The following is a 17,280-nucleotide window of genomic DNA, read 5'->3' as shown; positions in this document are numbered from 1 at the left end:
CACAAAAAAAAGTGTTATGCAAATATTGGAAAACAAATTTGTCTTCCCCTGTCGGTGCCTGCCGATGAGAAGAACAGTCCCTGAAGTGGGGAGTGAGGATTGAGAAAAAATAGAAGAGAGACAAAGATGGGATCGGGAGGGCAGGCAATTCTAAGTAGACTGCCGCAGTTCTAAGTAGACTGCTTCAGATCTAAGTAGAATGCCTCAGCCCAAGTTTATTTTTGCAGCTTATATACTCTGGGCATCAAAAAGTAACAGAACTGTCTGCAATCTAGTAGTTACAATAAAGGTAATACACAAGGGCCTGTTTTTTGGCCAGCTCCACACTTCCTGACCTTGTCTGGTTCTGTGTTCTCAGAGTAGGAACTTCTGCCTTGCTGGGAGCACAGACCACTCAAGGAAGTCAAAGGTTCAACATTTCACAAAACAACACCTGCTAGCACTTTAGCACGGTTTCCCACATTCCCCCTAAATTTGTACAAGGATTGGCTGTCACATTGTTGTCACCATAGTGTCTATTAGTTTCTGGATATTATTTTAAGCACTACTTTGGACATTTTGTGAGAGGATAGCTTTCAGAAGAAAGGTTTCAGTAAGACCACTCTAGACTGGGACACTTGTAATATAGTTTGAAATACTCCCACACATTTCATAATTAAATAGACTATAACTACAGCTATTTTAGTGTTTCGAAAATTGGACCTGATTTCTAAGGAACAAAGTCACATTTAAAAATTATATATTATTTTTTGTTTCTAACTCTACAAAGTCATAAATGAGAAAGTAAATTTGAAAACTGGCTCTAGGTCATACTTTATTCAAGCAGCTTTTCGGAAATCTTTCTGTGCATACGAATACGGTAATGTTTCAGTCATAGACTGCAAAATCGTTTTGGTTATTGTTTCTGTCAGTAGAATTTTCACATGACGGCACAGTACCACTTTCATCATTTTATGTCTTTAAGGTTCTATGCTGAAAAATGAATAGCCTAGAATACACCTTAAGATTACTTTTCTAGAAGTGCAAGAATGGAAAGCTCATTTTAAGGAAAAGTCCATTAAAGTAAAAACAAAGAACAAGAAACATTTATAAAGGACAATTTTTCTAAAAATTGCAAAGTAATGCATTCAGTGTAAAATATGACTTGACTTGTTTAAACTTCATTGTACCAATCAAATCAAACGTCACTCTTTTGAAATTATGTATCTTAGGTAGACCAATATCAATTGCACTGTTGGTCAGATTAATCTAAATAGCATCTCATATAGATGGTCTCTATTATGTACAATCAAAATAAGCAGTAATTTATGTTATTCATTTTTAAACTTTTTTGTATTTATATAAATCATACGTTAAGTCTATTCTCTAAAGGCATTATTTAAAGAGCACATTTCATAAGATATATCATTTCTACAATAAAGTCTCTTGTTTACCTTAAATGCTATAATAAGATTTGATTTATTTCAGTCGCTGCTGGAGTACCAGGAAAAAAAAACTAAAGAACTATACAAAGACGGTATGTTGCCAAAATGTATTAATTCAAGTTAGATATCATTGATTTCTGGAATAAAATGTAAATATTAAATGGCATCCCTTTCCATGTTCTGATAATAGATACTACATTAAATATTTTCTTGGCCTTAGCAAATAAAAAAGGTGAAAGCATAAACATTCATAGTGAAGACAAGGTCATATGAGTAATATCTCAAGAGTCTATGTATCTCTTTTTATTTATGGCCTGTCCCCTTCCTTTCTTCTGCCATCCCTATGGAACTTTCCACCTGCACGTTGAAAACGGGGCTTCATCAACTTTTATGTTTTTGCCAGTGATATGAGGCCCAATAACAAGACTTATCTAGTGATACTTAAGCAATTACTGTTCATATATGGTGTTTCCCCGAAAATAAGACCTAACCGGAAAATAATACCTAATGTGTCTTTGGGAGCAAAAATGAATATAAGTCCCGGTCTTATTTTTGGGGAAATACGGTACCTCCTAGAAGGGCCAAGCTACCATATTTCCCCGAAAATAAGACCAGGTCTTATATTAATTATAGCTCCAAAAGACGCATTAGGGCTTAATTTCTGGTTAGTCTTATTTTTGGAGGAAACACTGTAGCTGTCACCTGATGGGTGACATTTAAATCTCCAGTCATTTACTTTGTCATTAGTTTACCATGTACCCTCAGGAGAAACTCCACATTGCTTTGCATGGAATGAAAACACCCAAATCAATGTAGTTCTCACCAAACATCTCAGCCTATATCTTGCTACCAACCCTCGTTTGCCCCTTTGCTCTAGCATTTAGCTAAACCAGACTACTTCTCGTTCCGTAGTGTTCTCCCCCACACTAGTCTTCGCATCTGCGTCTTCCCTCTCTCTGGCATCCTCTGTCCTTGTCCTTCAGGCATCAACATCCATGTCACCTCCACCAGAGAGCAGACAATCAACACTGGGATGTCCCTTTTGTGGGTCCCACTCGCGTCCTGTTGTGCATTTGTATGGTATAGGGGCCTCTGAATGGAAATTGCCTGTTCATCTGTTCCTTCAGCTTATAGTAGATGATGGGTCAGGGCTGGACCGTGTCATCTTCGTCTTGTAACTTCAGTGCTTGTCGTACGACCTTGTTTATAAATGAATGAAGGATGAGACAACCAGAAGCTCTGATACTTGGCCACAATAGCAGTCAAGTCAGTGTGCAGCCGTGGGCAAACTGTATTGAATATGATCTCCTGTTGTGAGCTGTGGCCTCATCTAGAGGTTTTCTCATTCTTCTTAACACTTATACTTAGTTGTATTTTAAAGAACATAATTCTGTCTTTTTCTTTCCAGCTCCTGCTGAATATGAATCTAAATTCAATCGAAAAGTTCCTCTATCACCTATTGATAATCTACTTGAGAATATAAAACTAGAAATCGTCTACGATTTGAAAAAAAAGTATAAGCTCTAAAATATAAATAGTACAAGTGTATTTACTGGGCTGTTTAAACAACATGTTAATTGTATCCCAAAATATATGGCATGTGAAATCCTTATTACAGGAAAATATTTTTGTATCATATGTTGTGGGGACAGAGCCCCAGAGAGCAGTTTCCAGGCTCTCGGCCTCACGTGGAGGGGTGCTGGCTCAGGTAGTAGATGGCCATCAACTGTGGTTGGATGGCTGTCAGCTGTGGCTAGTTGGCCGTCAGCTGTAACCAGTGAGCCACTGGCCACTAATATAACTGCTGTGGCTACACTAACTGTCGGTGCCTGCCGACGAGACGAACAGTCCCTGAAGTGGGGAGTGAGGATTGAGAAAAAAGAAGAGAGACAAAGATGGGATCGGGAGGGCAGGCAATTCTAAGTAGACTGCCGCAGTTCTAAGTAGAATGCCTCAGCCCAAGTTTATTTTTGCAGCTTATATACTCTGGGCATCAAAAAGTAACAGAACTGTCTGCAATCTAGTAGTTACAATAAAGGTAATACACAAGGGCCTATTTTTTGGCCAGCTCCACACTTCCTGACCTGGTCTGGTTCTGTGTTCTCAGAGTAGCAAGTTTTGCCTTGCTGGGAGCACAAACCACTCAAGGAAGTCAAAGGGTCAACATTTCACAAAACAACACCTGCTAGCACTTCAGCATGGTTTCCCACAGGTCCCCCTTTTTTATATAAAATTAACACAAGGGTTGCGCCTGGCTTAGGTGGTTGGTACAGATATGTCCATTTACCCGTCATAGGAGACCATCCCTCTAGCGAACGGTTCCTGTCTTAGGTTATGTACATTCTTACCAAATCCTTACCCATCTTTGGCTGCCGACCCATTGTAGGGGCTTTATACACGGGTGTCAGCGACACGGTGGACCTGGGCAGATAATCTCAACTCATGAACCTTTGTTTGGAGATCGATGAAGCCCTTGAGTATTACCTTTGTGAGCAACGGAGTAAACCACATGAATAGAGGAACACCAACAAAGATTATTACAAAAGGCAGTAGCAAATGGAACAGAGCTAGAAAGGAGGGGAATTCTCCTCTGAGGTCCGAGTACCAAGGACCTGAAATGTTAACAGGTACCATAATGAAAGAGGGTCGGTGGAGAACTACAGCTCTACTTTTGTCATTTGACCAATTGATGCTATTACTTAGGTTACACTGTATACAAGATACATTAAACTGGACCCTGTCAATATGGGTGATGTTAAAATTTCCAATCATAAGCACATATGGAGCCTTGACACAAGCAGTGGTATTGCCTTCTACCTTGCCTTGTCCCTCGTCCATACTCATAGTCACTGTATCCATTGCTCCCACTAGTTTCCAAATATGTCTTTGGGGCCGGGAGGTATACCATAATCCCACAACCACTCCAGTCTTTGTCCCGTGTTGGACATCAGCACCTGTGTCATGGCCTCTGGACCATCTATAACAGCTTGATTAAACCCAGGGACACTATATTCCCCGGGTTCTTTATAACATTGTCTCCAAAGGATGGATCTGCTATTTTTTCTGTTCTCCTCACTGCAAGGATCATGGGCTTGTGGTGGAGGTGGGTTTTTATCCCTGATGTTTTTCCATCCTGCTGGCTGATGGAATGTGACACTCTGTCCTAGGTTGTCTCCGTGAATTGTCTGGCTGCCCACACGGAAACATCCAGTAACGCTGACATTATCGCGAAGCATATGAGGAGTCCTATGCCCAAGCCGCTATGATTGAATCCAACAGCTTGTAGGACGGCAGGAGCGAATGGATGTCCTAATAGCCTAGTGTCATTTGTCCCACCAATGACTTCAGGCCCGTTCCACACAGTGGGGTGTAGCATGGGAGGGTCAGGAACATATGCCCAGTATGCTGAGGCATCTGCGCAACCAGCAGGATCTCGAAGACGCTCATCAGCAAGCCACACCAACCTCTCAGGCAGCCACCGCGCACCTCCATTGTCCTGTGAATAAACACAAACATGCCCTCGTCCCCAAATTAGGACTGGGTCTGGCCCATGCCACTGGTTAGTAACTGGATCCTGCCATCTCACTTGGGCATAATCTTGTTGAGTGTTAGGATGCCAGAAGCGATCTGCGGCAGATCTGCCACGCGCATCCAGGTTTAAAAATTTAGAACAAAGAGTGTGATTAAGGATTGTATGTGGGGAGACGGGGTAGACTCTAACGCCGCTGCCACACATTCTTGACATAGAGTAGGGCTATTAGCCATACCTTGAGGCAGCACCAGCCATTGATATCTCTTCATAGGTTCTTGTAAGTTACTTAAAGCAAACCTTTTACAATCCTTGGGGCACAATGGTATGGTATAAAAACAATCCTTTAAAGCCAGGATTATCTTATATGTGTTTTGGGGTATAGCAGAAGGATTAGGCAATCCCGGTTGTAAAGCCCCCATGAGCTCCATAGTCTCATTTATTTTTCTCCAATCTTGTAACAACCTCCATTTACCTGATTTTTTCTTAATTACAAATATGGGAGAGTTCCATGGAGAGTTAGAAAGTGCTGTATGTCCCTTATCGAGTTGCTCCTGTTCCAGCAACCTTGCAGCCTGTATCTTTTCTGATGATAGGGGCCACTGTTCTACCCAAACAGGTGTGTCGCTTTTCCAAGTGATAGCATCTGCATGGGGTACAGGAGGAGTAGTGACCCCCGTTAAAAATATCCCAAGCCAGCTCTTTGTGGTAAGGGCGAGGGAAAGATAGGCTCTTTTCTCCCTTGTCCAGAAGGACCTCAGCCATCTCTAGGCAGGAGTCCCTGATCGAACATCATCATAGTGACCTGTTGATTAGGGCTGTACAGGTAAACTCCCATCTGACTCATGACATCTCTGCCCCATAGATTGACAGGCAATCCTGCCACTATGTATGGTTGAAAGGATCCTTCATGTCCCTCTTGATCTTTCCACAACAATATATCACTGCTCTGTTGTGGTGACTGAGATTGTCCTATGCCTTGTAATTGGGTGACTGTTTGCTGCTTTGGCCAGTGGCTAGGCCACTGATCTGCAGTTAAAACAGAGACATCGGCCCCTGTGTCTAAAAGGCCCATGAAGGAACGGCCGTTAATGGATAGTTGTAATTCTGCCCTGGTGGTGAATGGCCTGGACCCAATAAGCATCTGATGAACCAAGGCCCGCGTCGCCTCGGGATTTACGGCCTGCTGTTTTACCCGGTTTGACATGTGGAATTAACAATGATTGTGCTATGCGTTGGCCCTTATCGATCACTGAAGTGCCTCCAGGCGAATGTGTCATAATCTTGATCTCTCCTGTATAATCCATATCCACAACTCCCGGAGCAACCAATATCCCTTTCATGGTAATACTACTCCTTCCTAGGATGAGTCCCACAGTCTGTGGAGGCAGAGGCCCAAAGACCCCTGTAGGAATAGCTCGCATTCCCATCTCAGGTGTTAGTACTGTGTAGGCGGCGCTACTGAGGTCCAATCCTGCGCTGCCTGGGGTTGCTGGGAAGAGTTCCTGAATGGATTTCTCTGGTGGGGGACCAACTGCGGCAGCGCCCCATAGCATTGTTGCGGGGCCACAGTAAGCTGGGAAGGCGGCCAGGCCGCTGTGCCAGGTGAGTGGCCGCAATAAGACTGCCACAACCACGCGTGCACCTGCCGGGAGTCCTCGCGGGCGCTCAGCTGCGCGGGTTTCTCCCGGGGCGCCACGGCCTCCGGCGACTTGCAGCCGACCGGCTCGGGCAGCCCTGCCCCGGAGCTGGATATCGCATCCCCGCGCTTCACAGGCTCGCACTGTGGCTCCCACTCCTCGGCGGTGGCCGTAGTGGAGGCGAGGCCCGCGGCTCGTCCCAGGGTTGCTGGGTGGCGGCAGGAGGGCCCGTCAGAGAAGTGACGGGCTCTTGGTCTCCTCCACCTTTGCCCCGCCCGGGACGGTGGCCTCGGGCCTCGTCTGGCCCCTCTGCCATGTCTCAGCCCCACTCTGCTGTCTTGTCACTGCACCGTCTACCACCCTCACTGGCCCCTCCCCATCTAGGCCCTCCTCATCCTGGGGGTCCAGTCCGTTTAGCACACTTTTTAACATTTGAGTAAAAGACATTCTGCTGCTACCCTGTCCCATGATTTTTTACTCCTGACCGTGGTATCTCACCGCACCCCTTACCTTATGCGACGCGTCTCAGCTCCGTGCGGTGTCCTTCACTTTATCCCCAGTATTCAGGTCCCTGTTCGGGCGCCACTTGTCGGTGCCTGCCCACGAGAGGAACAGTCCCTAAAGTGGGGAGTGAGGATTGAGAGAAAAGAAGAGAGACAAAGATGGGATCGGGAGGGCAGGCAATTCTAAGTAGACTGCCGCAGTTCTAAGTAGACTGCTGGAGTTCTAAGTAGAATGCCTCAGCCCAAGTTTATTTTTGCATCTTGTATCCTCTGGGCATCAAAAAGTAACAGAACTGTCTGCAATCTAGTAGTTACAATGTTTGGATACACAAGGGCCTGTTTTTTGGCCAGCTCCACACTTCCTGACCTTGTCTGGTTCTGTGTTCTCAGAGTAGCAAGCTTTGCCTTGCTGGGGGCACAAACCACTCAAGGAAGTCAAAGGTTCAACATTTCACAAAGCAACACCTGCTAGCACGTCAGCACGGTTTCCTACAGGTTCGGATTGTCCGCGTTTGAGTTCGAGTTCGGGTTCGAGTTCAGAGATCAAAAATTCACGACCAAAACCATTGTCATCCTATGGTGACTGTAGTTACATGCAAAGCTGCACCTCCTTGGGGAGGAACAATAGAGGCTTAACAGTGGGGGAGGAAAAATAGGCTTCAGGAAAGTAATGCAAACATGTACTGAACACGCAAATAAGCCAATAACAATAACAATACATCAATAGCAGGTTAGACATTCATTTCAGGTACCCAAGGAACATTCTCTAGGATAGACATTGTGCTAGGCCATAAAAAAATTAAAATAAATTTAAAAGAAAAGAAATAACACAAATTATGTTTTCTGACAATATGGAATAAAAGCAGAACTAGCAGCAGAACAACACACTAATATATACTAATCGGTCAAAATATAAATCACAAAGGAAATCCTAAAAATAAAAAATATTTTGAAGTGAATAAAAATAAAGACAAAATAAATAAAGTTTTCTGATGCATCTAAAACAGTACTTAGAGGAAAATATACAGCTATAAAATATGTATATTAAGAAAAAGAAATATCTCAAGTCAATAATCTAAACTTTCATCCTCAAATGCTGAAAAGAGAGGAACAAACTAAACCTAAAGAAATTGTGAAGGAAATAACATATATTAGGGCAGAAATTAGTGTAAGAGAGAAGAGAAAAATAATAGAGAAAAATCAATAAAAATGTCAGCAAAATTGATCAACATTTAGCTATATTGATCAAGAGAAAAAGAGAGAAGACTCAATTCTAGAATCATAATCAAAAAAGGGGGCATTACCTTACAGAAATAAAAAGATAATAAAGGAATACTATGAAAAACTGTATTCCAACAATTAAGATAACTTGATGAAATAATAATTCCTAGACAGACACAAACTAACAAAGTTGACTCAAGAAGAAATAAACCGATTAAGTAAAGATATGAATAGGTAACGAAAAATGAGTCATAAAGAAATGCCCAGAAGTTCTCACTACTGAATTCTACCAAAAGTTAAAGAATTAATGCCAATTCTTCACAAACTATTCCAAAAGGTAGACGAGGGAACGTATCTCAACTCATTTTATGAGACCAGTGTTACACTGATTCCAAACCAAACACATCAAAAGAAAATGTACCTAAAGGCTAATATTTCTTATGAAAGTGGATGTAAAAATCCTCAGCAAAATACTAGCAAATCATATTCAGCAAAATACAGAAAAAAAGCATATTCCATGACCATGTGAGATATCCCTGAAATACAAAGTTGATTTAAAACTCAAACATCACTTAATGTAACACATCATATTAATTAAACAAAAAACACTATCATGATCATTGCTACAACTTCAGTAAAAGCATTTAACAAAATTCAATGCCTTTTCATGAAAAACAAAACAAACAAAAAACAAAAACAATCAACAACAACAACAAAAAAAATACCTCAACCAACTAACCATGTGAGATAATTCTCTAAACCTGAAAAGAGCATCTATAGAACAGCTATAACTTGCATAATATTTAAGAGTGAAAGCCTGGATGCTTTCTTCCTAAGACAGTGAACTCGAAAGGATGACAACTGTGGCCAGTTCTATTCAATATTGTACTGAATATTTTATCCAGAGCAATTAGGTAAGACATGGAAATAAAAGCCATTCATATTGGAAAGACAGAAGCAAAATGCTCTCTATTCACAGATTACATAACCTGTAGTATACGACATTATGAGAATTCCGCTTAAGAACTACAGTAAGTCCTCACTTAACATCATGGGTAAGTTTTACGCTTTAAGTGAAACCACATATAAGGAAACCAATTTTACCACAGGCTGACTGCTATAAACAAGAGGTGCATTCCTGCCACAACTCATGCAAGTTATAAGGAAACAACTCTGAACAAGGCCCAGCTATATTTGCATGTATAAGTCAGCAGATTTGCAGGATTCAAGATCAATATATAAAAACCAGTTGCATTTCTGCATACTTCAACTCAATTTGCAACAGCATCAAAAATAATAGAATACTTAGGAATATATTTAACAAAATAAGAGCCAAACTTATTCTCTAAAAACTGCAAAACTGATGGAAATAAATTAAAGACAACCTAATTGGGAAAATATTCCACGATTTTGGTCTGAACACTGTTAACATGGCCATATTCCTCAACCTATTAGGTCAGATACGGGCATGGTCAAAGCGGCCGGGAGCAAAGTCATACCCCTCTGCCAAGTCAGACCCCTCCTTGCATGATGGAAACTGGGGCCCCTGGCATTTCCCAGAAGAGGCAGCAGACCTTGGTGCAATAAACAACTCCAGACACAGCCACTGGGGCCCTATCTGCACTGGGGGTGTGGGCTTGCTCATCTGCCACCTCACTCAGCCAACCCCCTCCCCCAAATCGCATATCTGCCTCCCTCCTCTGCCCTGGGAGCGACTTCACCAGCCCCGTCTGCAGACCGCTGAACCTTGCCTGGGAGCGCAGAATAAAGCCCTCACTTTTCTCAACCTGCCTGACTCTCTTAGCTTCACTATCTCGCCTCAAGCCTTACACAACCTAATCAACAAATTCAACAGGAATCTTTCTAAGAATCCCAGCTAATTCTTTGTGCAGCAATTGACAAGCTGCGTGGGGCCGGGGCAGCGAGATTGTAGTGCTGTGTGGCGCCACCCATTCCTCTCCCCCTGCCCTCCAGCCCCCACAGCACCACCCCTGGTGTGGGTTTATTAGGCGGGCTGGGCCACTCCCGAAGGACGAGGGCCGGGGCGGCCGCCAAGGGAGTGGTGGGCCGAAGCCGAGGGCACCCGGTATTCCCGGGCGGTCCCCCATCCAAGTACTGACCAGGCCCGACCCTGCTTAGTTTCCCAGATCAGACGAGATCGGGCGCGTTCAAGCTGCTGTGGCCATAGACGCTAGGAGCAGGCCCCCGGCGCCACAAGAGCAGCGGACCGGCCTGCTTGGTGAGCGCGAACCAGGCTGCCGGGCTCCTCCCGTCCGGAGCATCTCCCCGCTGGCCGGCTCCGCCAGGGCCCCGCCTCCCGCCTGCTCCCCGCCTCCTCAAGAAGCCACCTGGTGGACTGCCTTTTCCTCCTTGCCCGCAGCGAGGCCCCTTCGCGCCATCCGAGGCTCCACGGGGCCTCTACCACTTCCCTGAAGGTGGCAGAAGACAGACAGACAGGGGTTGGGAGTTGGGGAGGAGGGGGGACTGACGCACAGGATGGGACACTGACTGGGACAGAGGCACTGAGGCTGAGTTGAAGTGGCAGCTTCCCCACCGGAGTGCGGTGGTGCCCGGGGTTGGGCTCCGTTATGGAGGCAGTGCCCGGGCGCTGGCAGTCACCGTGGGAACCCGGGGCAGGCCTCCAGGGTCCGCGGATTGCCGCCGGGCTCCGAGCCCCAACCGGGGTCCCGCATGCGGGAGGAGAGGAGCGGCCCCAGGCACCCTTCTTGTGTGGGTTGTGTGCGTGCCCGCCTGCCTGCTTTTCCCCTGTGCTGGTCTCTCCTGGGGCCCGAGGGCATGTGCGCTCCCAACTCCTGACATTTTGTCCCTGCTCTTTTGGTGCTGTGGGCGGGGCCACCGAGGCGGGCAGGAACGGAGGGTGCCAGGCGCTCCTGGGAGATGAAAGGGGGGCGGGGAGGGGCAGGTGGCCTTCCCCTTGGTCAGGTGTCGGGCAACACCCGGAGTCTCTGTCTCGGGGCCCAGGTGCAGGCAGAGCGATGGTCGTCCCCTGGGCTCGGTCCCGAGGTGCCAAGCACCAGCACGTCCTTGGCTGGAGAAAGGTGCCCAAGGCAGGTGCAGGCCTGGGCCTGCAGGCAGAACCGGGCTTGGGCGTTGGGGGCGGGGCGAACGGCTGCTGGCAGAAGGCTTGCAGGAGGGAAGGGGACTAAGAAGGGGTTGCGTGAGGGGGAGCTGGGGCCAAAGGGCCTGTTGTTGGGCCGGGACAGCGAGATTGTAGTGCCCTGTGGCGCCACCCATTCCTCTCCCCCTGCCCTCTAGCCCCCACAGCACCACCCCTGGCCTGGGTTTATTAGGCGGGCTGGGCCACTCCCTAAGGACGAGGGGCGGGGCGGCCGCAAATGGAGTGGCAGGTCAAAGCCTAGGGTACCCTGTATTCCCCGGCGGTCCCCCATCGAAGTACTATCTAGGCCCGACCCTGCTTAGCTTCCCAGATCAAAGGAGATAGGGCGCGTTCAAGCTGCTGTGGGCATAGACACTGGGAGCAGGCCCCCAGCACCATAAAGCAGCGGACCGCTGTGGCGGGCCAGCCGCCACAGATCGAAGGGTACCTGGGAGGGGTAGTGGAAATGAAAGAAAGAGGCACGCACAAATGATGATGCGGCCGGTCTCCAGGGATGCTGGAGCGCGGATTTATTTTTCCTTCACCAATATATACCCTTTGGGTACGTGCAGTTTAACAATCACATGTGTGCATAACCTCACAGAAGGTAAATTTCTAACTTCAAAGAAACTATGGAGTCACTACAAGACTCCCCAAAGTAATTAACATACGAAAGAAACTACCATTTGACCTGATAGCCATCAGTTATCTGTGTCCTGGAAAATGGGTCACTCCCACCTCATTTCTCTGCAACTTGCAAGCTCCCCAGGTGTTCTGCAGAGATAATGTTTTAGAAGCCAGACCACAAGACTCCTGAGAAACAAGAAATCATGGCTCCCCACATCTCCCCCTTTTTTATTTTAAAGCTGCAGAATTCTTCCTACAGCAAAAACAAGGTGAGGGTGCCTGACTTAGGCGTTTCAAGATATCCTTATCAACTTGCCCGTCTTCGGTGCTTCTATTAAACAACACAAGCCCTGTCTTAGGCGTTGAAAGGTTCTTTAAAACTTACCCGTCTTTGGCTAACCCGTCCCTTTCAGCATAGGAGGGAGAGGGCATTAAGGCCTTGTTTTAAGTTTAAGCTGATGAAGGTCAGCTCGCAAATCCAGCATTTGATTAATGAAATGCTTAATGAAGATGGGAAGTAGGCACAGAATTACACAGACACAGATGCCCAATGTAAGAAAAACCAAAATAGAATGAGTGAGATTTGGCATAGAAGGTATAACATTCTTAAGAACATTAATAAAATCTGAGGCAGCCTGGGCAGCATCAAATTTCAAAGGCTCAGCTTCTCTCATATTTCTAATCTCATTATGAAGCTGAAGCATATCTAGAGACACATTAGCATCATGCCAAATTCCTTGGATATGTAAACGAACCCGATTCCAATTGTATTGACTTTGATTATACTTTTTAGAAGTGACACATATCCAATGATATTCTGAATGACACTCCAAATGAGATCTAACTTTTAAACTCTGAATCACATCTCCCATATATTGAACTGTATCATAAAGGGCATTTACCTTTTGTTCTAATTTTACATTAACATCTTCTTGAATTCCTAAAGCCAAAGTAACATTCTTTAACATAATGAGCATTTTGGATAGTTTGAGAAAGAGCTACAGCTGCTGTAGCAGCAGTTGCAATAATAGTGACCAAAGCCATAATTCCTGCAATCAAAAGTCCAACAAACCGGTTTTGTCTGCTTAAGGCATACTCAATTTCTTTAAAAATCTGCAAGCTTTTTTCTGCATACCAAGGACCAGAAATATTAACAGGAAGCATAACAAATGAAGGTTGCTTAAGTACCATAACTTGAGTTCCGTGAGGTACCCATGAGACACAATTTGCAAGAGAACAATTATTGCAAGATACATGAAACTGATTCTCTATAAAATTTACATTAACATTTCCAATCAATAAAGCATAAGGAGAAGGAACACAAGCAGATACATTAACAGTTTTAGTAATAGTAGACCAGTCTCTAGATCCGTCTTCTAAAACAGTCACAGGAGTACAAGGAGTACCTGATTTACAAAACTCTACCATTTGAATAACCTCATCCATTACTCCCATAAGTTTCCATAAAGAATTTTGTTGATACTGTGCATCAGAAATCCAAAGTCCAGCAATCAATTCTCGGTCCCATCCTGACCGATTACTTCTCGACCAGTCAATAATATATCTGTCCGTTCCTGGAATGTCATAACGAAAAGAAGCATTGCCTGGACAGTCTTTCAATGGAACAGTCTCTGTATTAAACTTTGGCTTCTTAACACAAGATGGACGTGATGGGGGGACGGGCAGAATGACCTGGCGTCCTCCAGACCAGTCGCCTAGCATGTTGAGACGAATAGTCCATCCAATTAAAGAGTCATTAAGGTGCATGGTAACCGGAGAACTACGCAGGCACCCAGATGTTGACTTATTTTTGGCAATACAAATAGGCAAACCTATTCTTTTACCAATATAAGTGAAATTCTTTTCCAAATGCAATTTCATGTGTCCATCAGAAGGCAATCCTACAGCATGAGTATCATTGACATAGACTGGAATTTCAGGACCATCCCACACAGCAGGGTGGAGGAGAGGTGGATCAGGTACATAGGCCCAATACGTCTGGTCATCTGTTGCACTGCTGAGGGTCATCAGCATCATCAGTAGGTAGAGAGTCCACATGTCACACCAATCTTTCTGGCAGCCACCGAGGGCTGTCTGCATCCTGTGGAAAAACACATACATGTCCTCGGCCCCATATGAGGACCGGGTCTGGGCCTTGCCACGAACCCGTAAGTGGGTCCTTCCATTTAACCAAGGCCTGAGGGCTGGCAGAAGGATGCCAAAAGCGATCTGCTGCACTCTTACCATAGGCATCCAAAGTCAAAAAATTTTGAATAAAAAGAGAATGAGACAGGTAATTATGAGGCGTCAGGGGATATAACTCCCCCTTTTTTATTTTTTGCAAATTAATTTTTAATGTGCCATGAGCGCGTTCAACAATCCCTTGGCCTTGGGGATTGTAAGGGATGCCAGTAACATGATTAATTGAAAACTGTTGGCAAAGTAAAGCAAATTTTTTGCTGGTATAACCAGAGCCATTATCTGTTTTAAGTTTTTTAGGAGTTCCAATCATGGCAAATGCAGCAAGACAATGCCTAATAACATGAGAACTAGCTTCTCCTGTTTGAACTGTAGCCACAATAAATCCAGAGAATGTATCTATGGAAACATGAACATATTTTAACTTTCCAAACTCAGGCACATGAGTTACATCCATTTGCCAGAGATCAGTAGGACGTAAACCTTGAGGGTTAACTCCATAATGAGGTACAGGCTCTAAATGTGAACAGTTAGGACACTGTTTTACTATTTGGCGTGCTGCTTCTCTGGGGATCTTATACTGTAATCTCAGGCTCTGGCTATTTTGATGATGAAGGCTATGAGCCTGTTGTGCCTTTTCTATTTGAGTTAAGGCAATGAGCTGCGTAGCAGAATCTGCAATTTGATTTCCTAGAGCTAAAGGTCCTGGAAGATTAGAGTGAGCTCTAATATGGCCAATATAAAATTTTTTACAACGCAGCTGAATGGCTTGTTGTATTTGAAGAAACAGATCCTGAATAACAGGATTACTAGTGGCAATAAAAGGTACAGTTTCTCAATTCCTGACTGCACGGACCACATAACGGCTGTCAGAGAATAAATTAAAAGACTGGTTAGCAAAATCAAGCAATACCATATGAACTGCTTGCAGCTCAACTATTTGAGCTGATGCTGGAGGGGTTTGTAGCCTTTTGATATTTTGTTGATTGAGCGCATAAACAGCCACTCCATTACTAGATCCATCAGTAAAAACATTAGGTACAGCAGAAATAGGATCATGAGACACAATTGAAGGGAAAATTGGATCATGATGTTGAAAAAATTGAAGCAATTTATGCTTGGGATAATGATTATCCAAAGTTCCTGCAAAATGAGCCAAGGCGATAGGAAAACTATCTGTAAACTGCATCAGGCCTAGAATCTGTGCCTTTGTAAAAGGAACAATAATTGAATCTGGCTCTTTTCCATAATATTTTCGAGCTTCTAAGCGGCTCTCTTGAATTAAACTGGCTACAAAATCATGATAAGGAGTAAGATTTCTCTGAGCAGCCACAGGGAGGTGTAGCCATCTGAGTGGCCCCTCCTGCCACAACACAGCCGTGGGCGTGTGTTTGGTTTGTAAAATATATACACACAGAGGTTTAGAATAATCTAAAAAAGAAACATGCTGTTGATGAATGGCTTTTTCAACCTTAGAAAGAGCTTCCCTTGCAGGCTCAGTGAGAGACCTGGGGGAAGTCGGATCAGAATCCCCTTTTAAAATTTTAAACAGCGGTTTTAAATCTCCAGTAGTTAAACCCAAAGAAGGGCGCAGCCAATTGATATCTCCTAACAACTTTTGAAAATCATTAAGAGATTTGAGATGATCTTTTCTAAGTTCTATCTTTTGTGGAGAAAAATACTGAGCAAACAGCTGAAATCCCAAGTAAGAGTAAGGTTCACTTCTCTGTACTTTTTCAGGTGCAATAATAAGACCTGAGGCCAGAAGGTTTTCTTTCATGTTTACAAAGCAAGATAATAATACTCCTTTTTTGCAAGCCAACAATATGTCATCCATATAATGGATGATATAAACAGAAGGGAATTGTCTTCTGGTGTTATCAATTGCTTCGCTAACAAACTTCTGACATAAGGTGGGGCTGTTTGCCATGCCCTGGGGAAGGACTCGCCACTGATATCTCTTCACAGGCTCTTGAAAATTTGGGCTAGGAATGCTAAAAGCAAATCTCTTACAATCTTGAGGGTGAAGTAATATATTGTAAAAACAATCTTTCAAATCTAACACTATTTTGTAAGTATCCTCAGGAATAGCAGAAGGATGTGGCAACCCTGGCTGGAGGGCGCCCATAACCTCAACAGTCTCATTGACTTTTCTTAAATCCTGTAACAACCTCCATCCTCCTGATTTCTTTTTAATAACAAAAATAGGCGAGTTCCAAGGTGAAGTAGATTCAACCACATGGCCTTTTTCAAGCTGCTCCTGTACAAGCGCTTGAGCGGCTGATATTTTTTCCTGAGTAAGGGGCCACTGATCTATCCACACAGGCGTATCAGATTTCCAAGTCATAGCCTCTGCTGTTTTTTGGTGGAGTACAGGTAAATCTATGACCCCTGGGGAAAATACCCCAAGCCTGTCCTTTGTAAATTAGGATTAGGCGAAATGGGTTCCTGTCGTCCTTGTCCCTGAATACCTAAGCCTTGTCATGGGAGGAGCCCTTGATTAAACATTTGCTGAGTTACTTGAGTGCTTGGACTGAAAAGATAAACTCCCATATTGCTCATAACATCTCGTCCCCAAAGATTAACTGGGAGGCCAGGGAGAACATATGGCTGAAAAGTTCCCTGAATCGGTTTTCCATCTTTATCTGTTCTGGATCTGCACTCATTAGCCCAGTGTTTTCCTCTCCTACACTTAGGACACACATCTGGAGGCTTTTTTATAGAAGCTGCAATAGGAGTCGTGGAATTCTCAGGCTCAGCTCTACGCGGGCACTGAGCTGCCCGATGTCCTTTCTTCCCACAGGTAAAGCAAGCTTCTGTACGACTGCCTGCATTAAGCTTTGCCTGTTGAAACATAACCTCCTTTATAGATTTTCCTTGTCAAGCTGCAGCCATAGCTATACCTTGAGAAAAGGACGGGCCTACATCAGAGCACAAACGGATAAAATCAGATAAAGTTCCTTTCTTTCTGAATGGTCTGATAACTGCCTGACAAGCAGAATTAGCATTCTCATAAGCA

The 17,280-nt window shown here is 44.4% G+C and overlaps 1 long non-coding RNA gene across 1 annotated transcript; it reads right to left on the bottom strand.

Moving 5' to 3' along the window:
• Positions 1-1,338: 1,338 nt before the first annotated feature.
• On the bottom strand, positions 1,339-10,564 carry LOC308495603. Its single transcript, XR_013993015.1, has 3 exons — positions 10,438-10,564; positions 7,104-7,211; positions 1,339-4,920 (listed from the first exon to the last, which is right to left on the bottom strand). It is a non-coding gene; the product is annotated as an uncharacterized lncRNA (long non-coding RNA).
• Between the last annotated feature and the right edge of the window lie 6,716 nt (positions 10,565-17,280).

This window comes from Rhinolophus hipposideros, assembly GCF_964194185.1.
Source record: "Rhinolophus hipposideros genome assembly, contig: HAP1_SCAFFOLD_185, whole genome shotgun sequence".
In the NCBI taxonomy this organism is placed as follows: domain Eukaryota; kingdom Metazoa; phylum Chordata; class Mammalia; order Chiroptera; family Rhinolophidae; genus Rhinolophus; species Rhinolophus hipposideros.
Note: the sequence above shows the minus strand (reverse complement) of the source record. Positions and strands in the feature narration are given on the sequence as shown.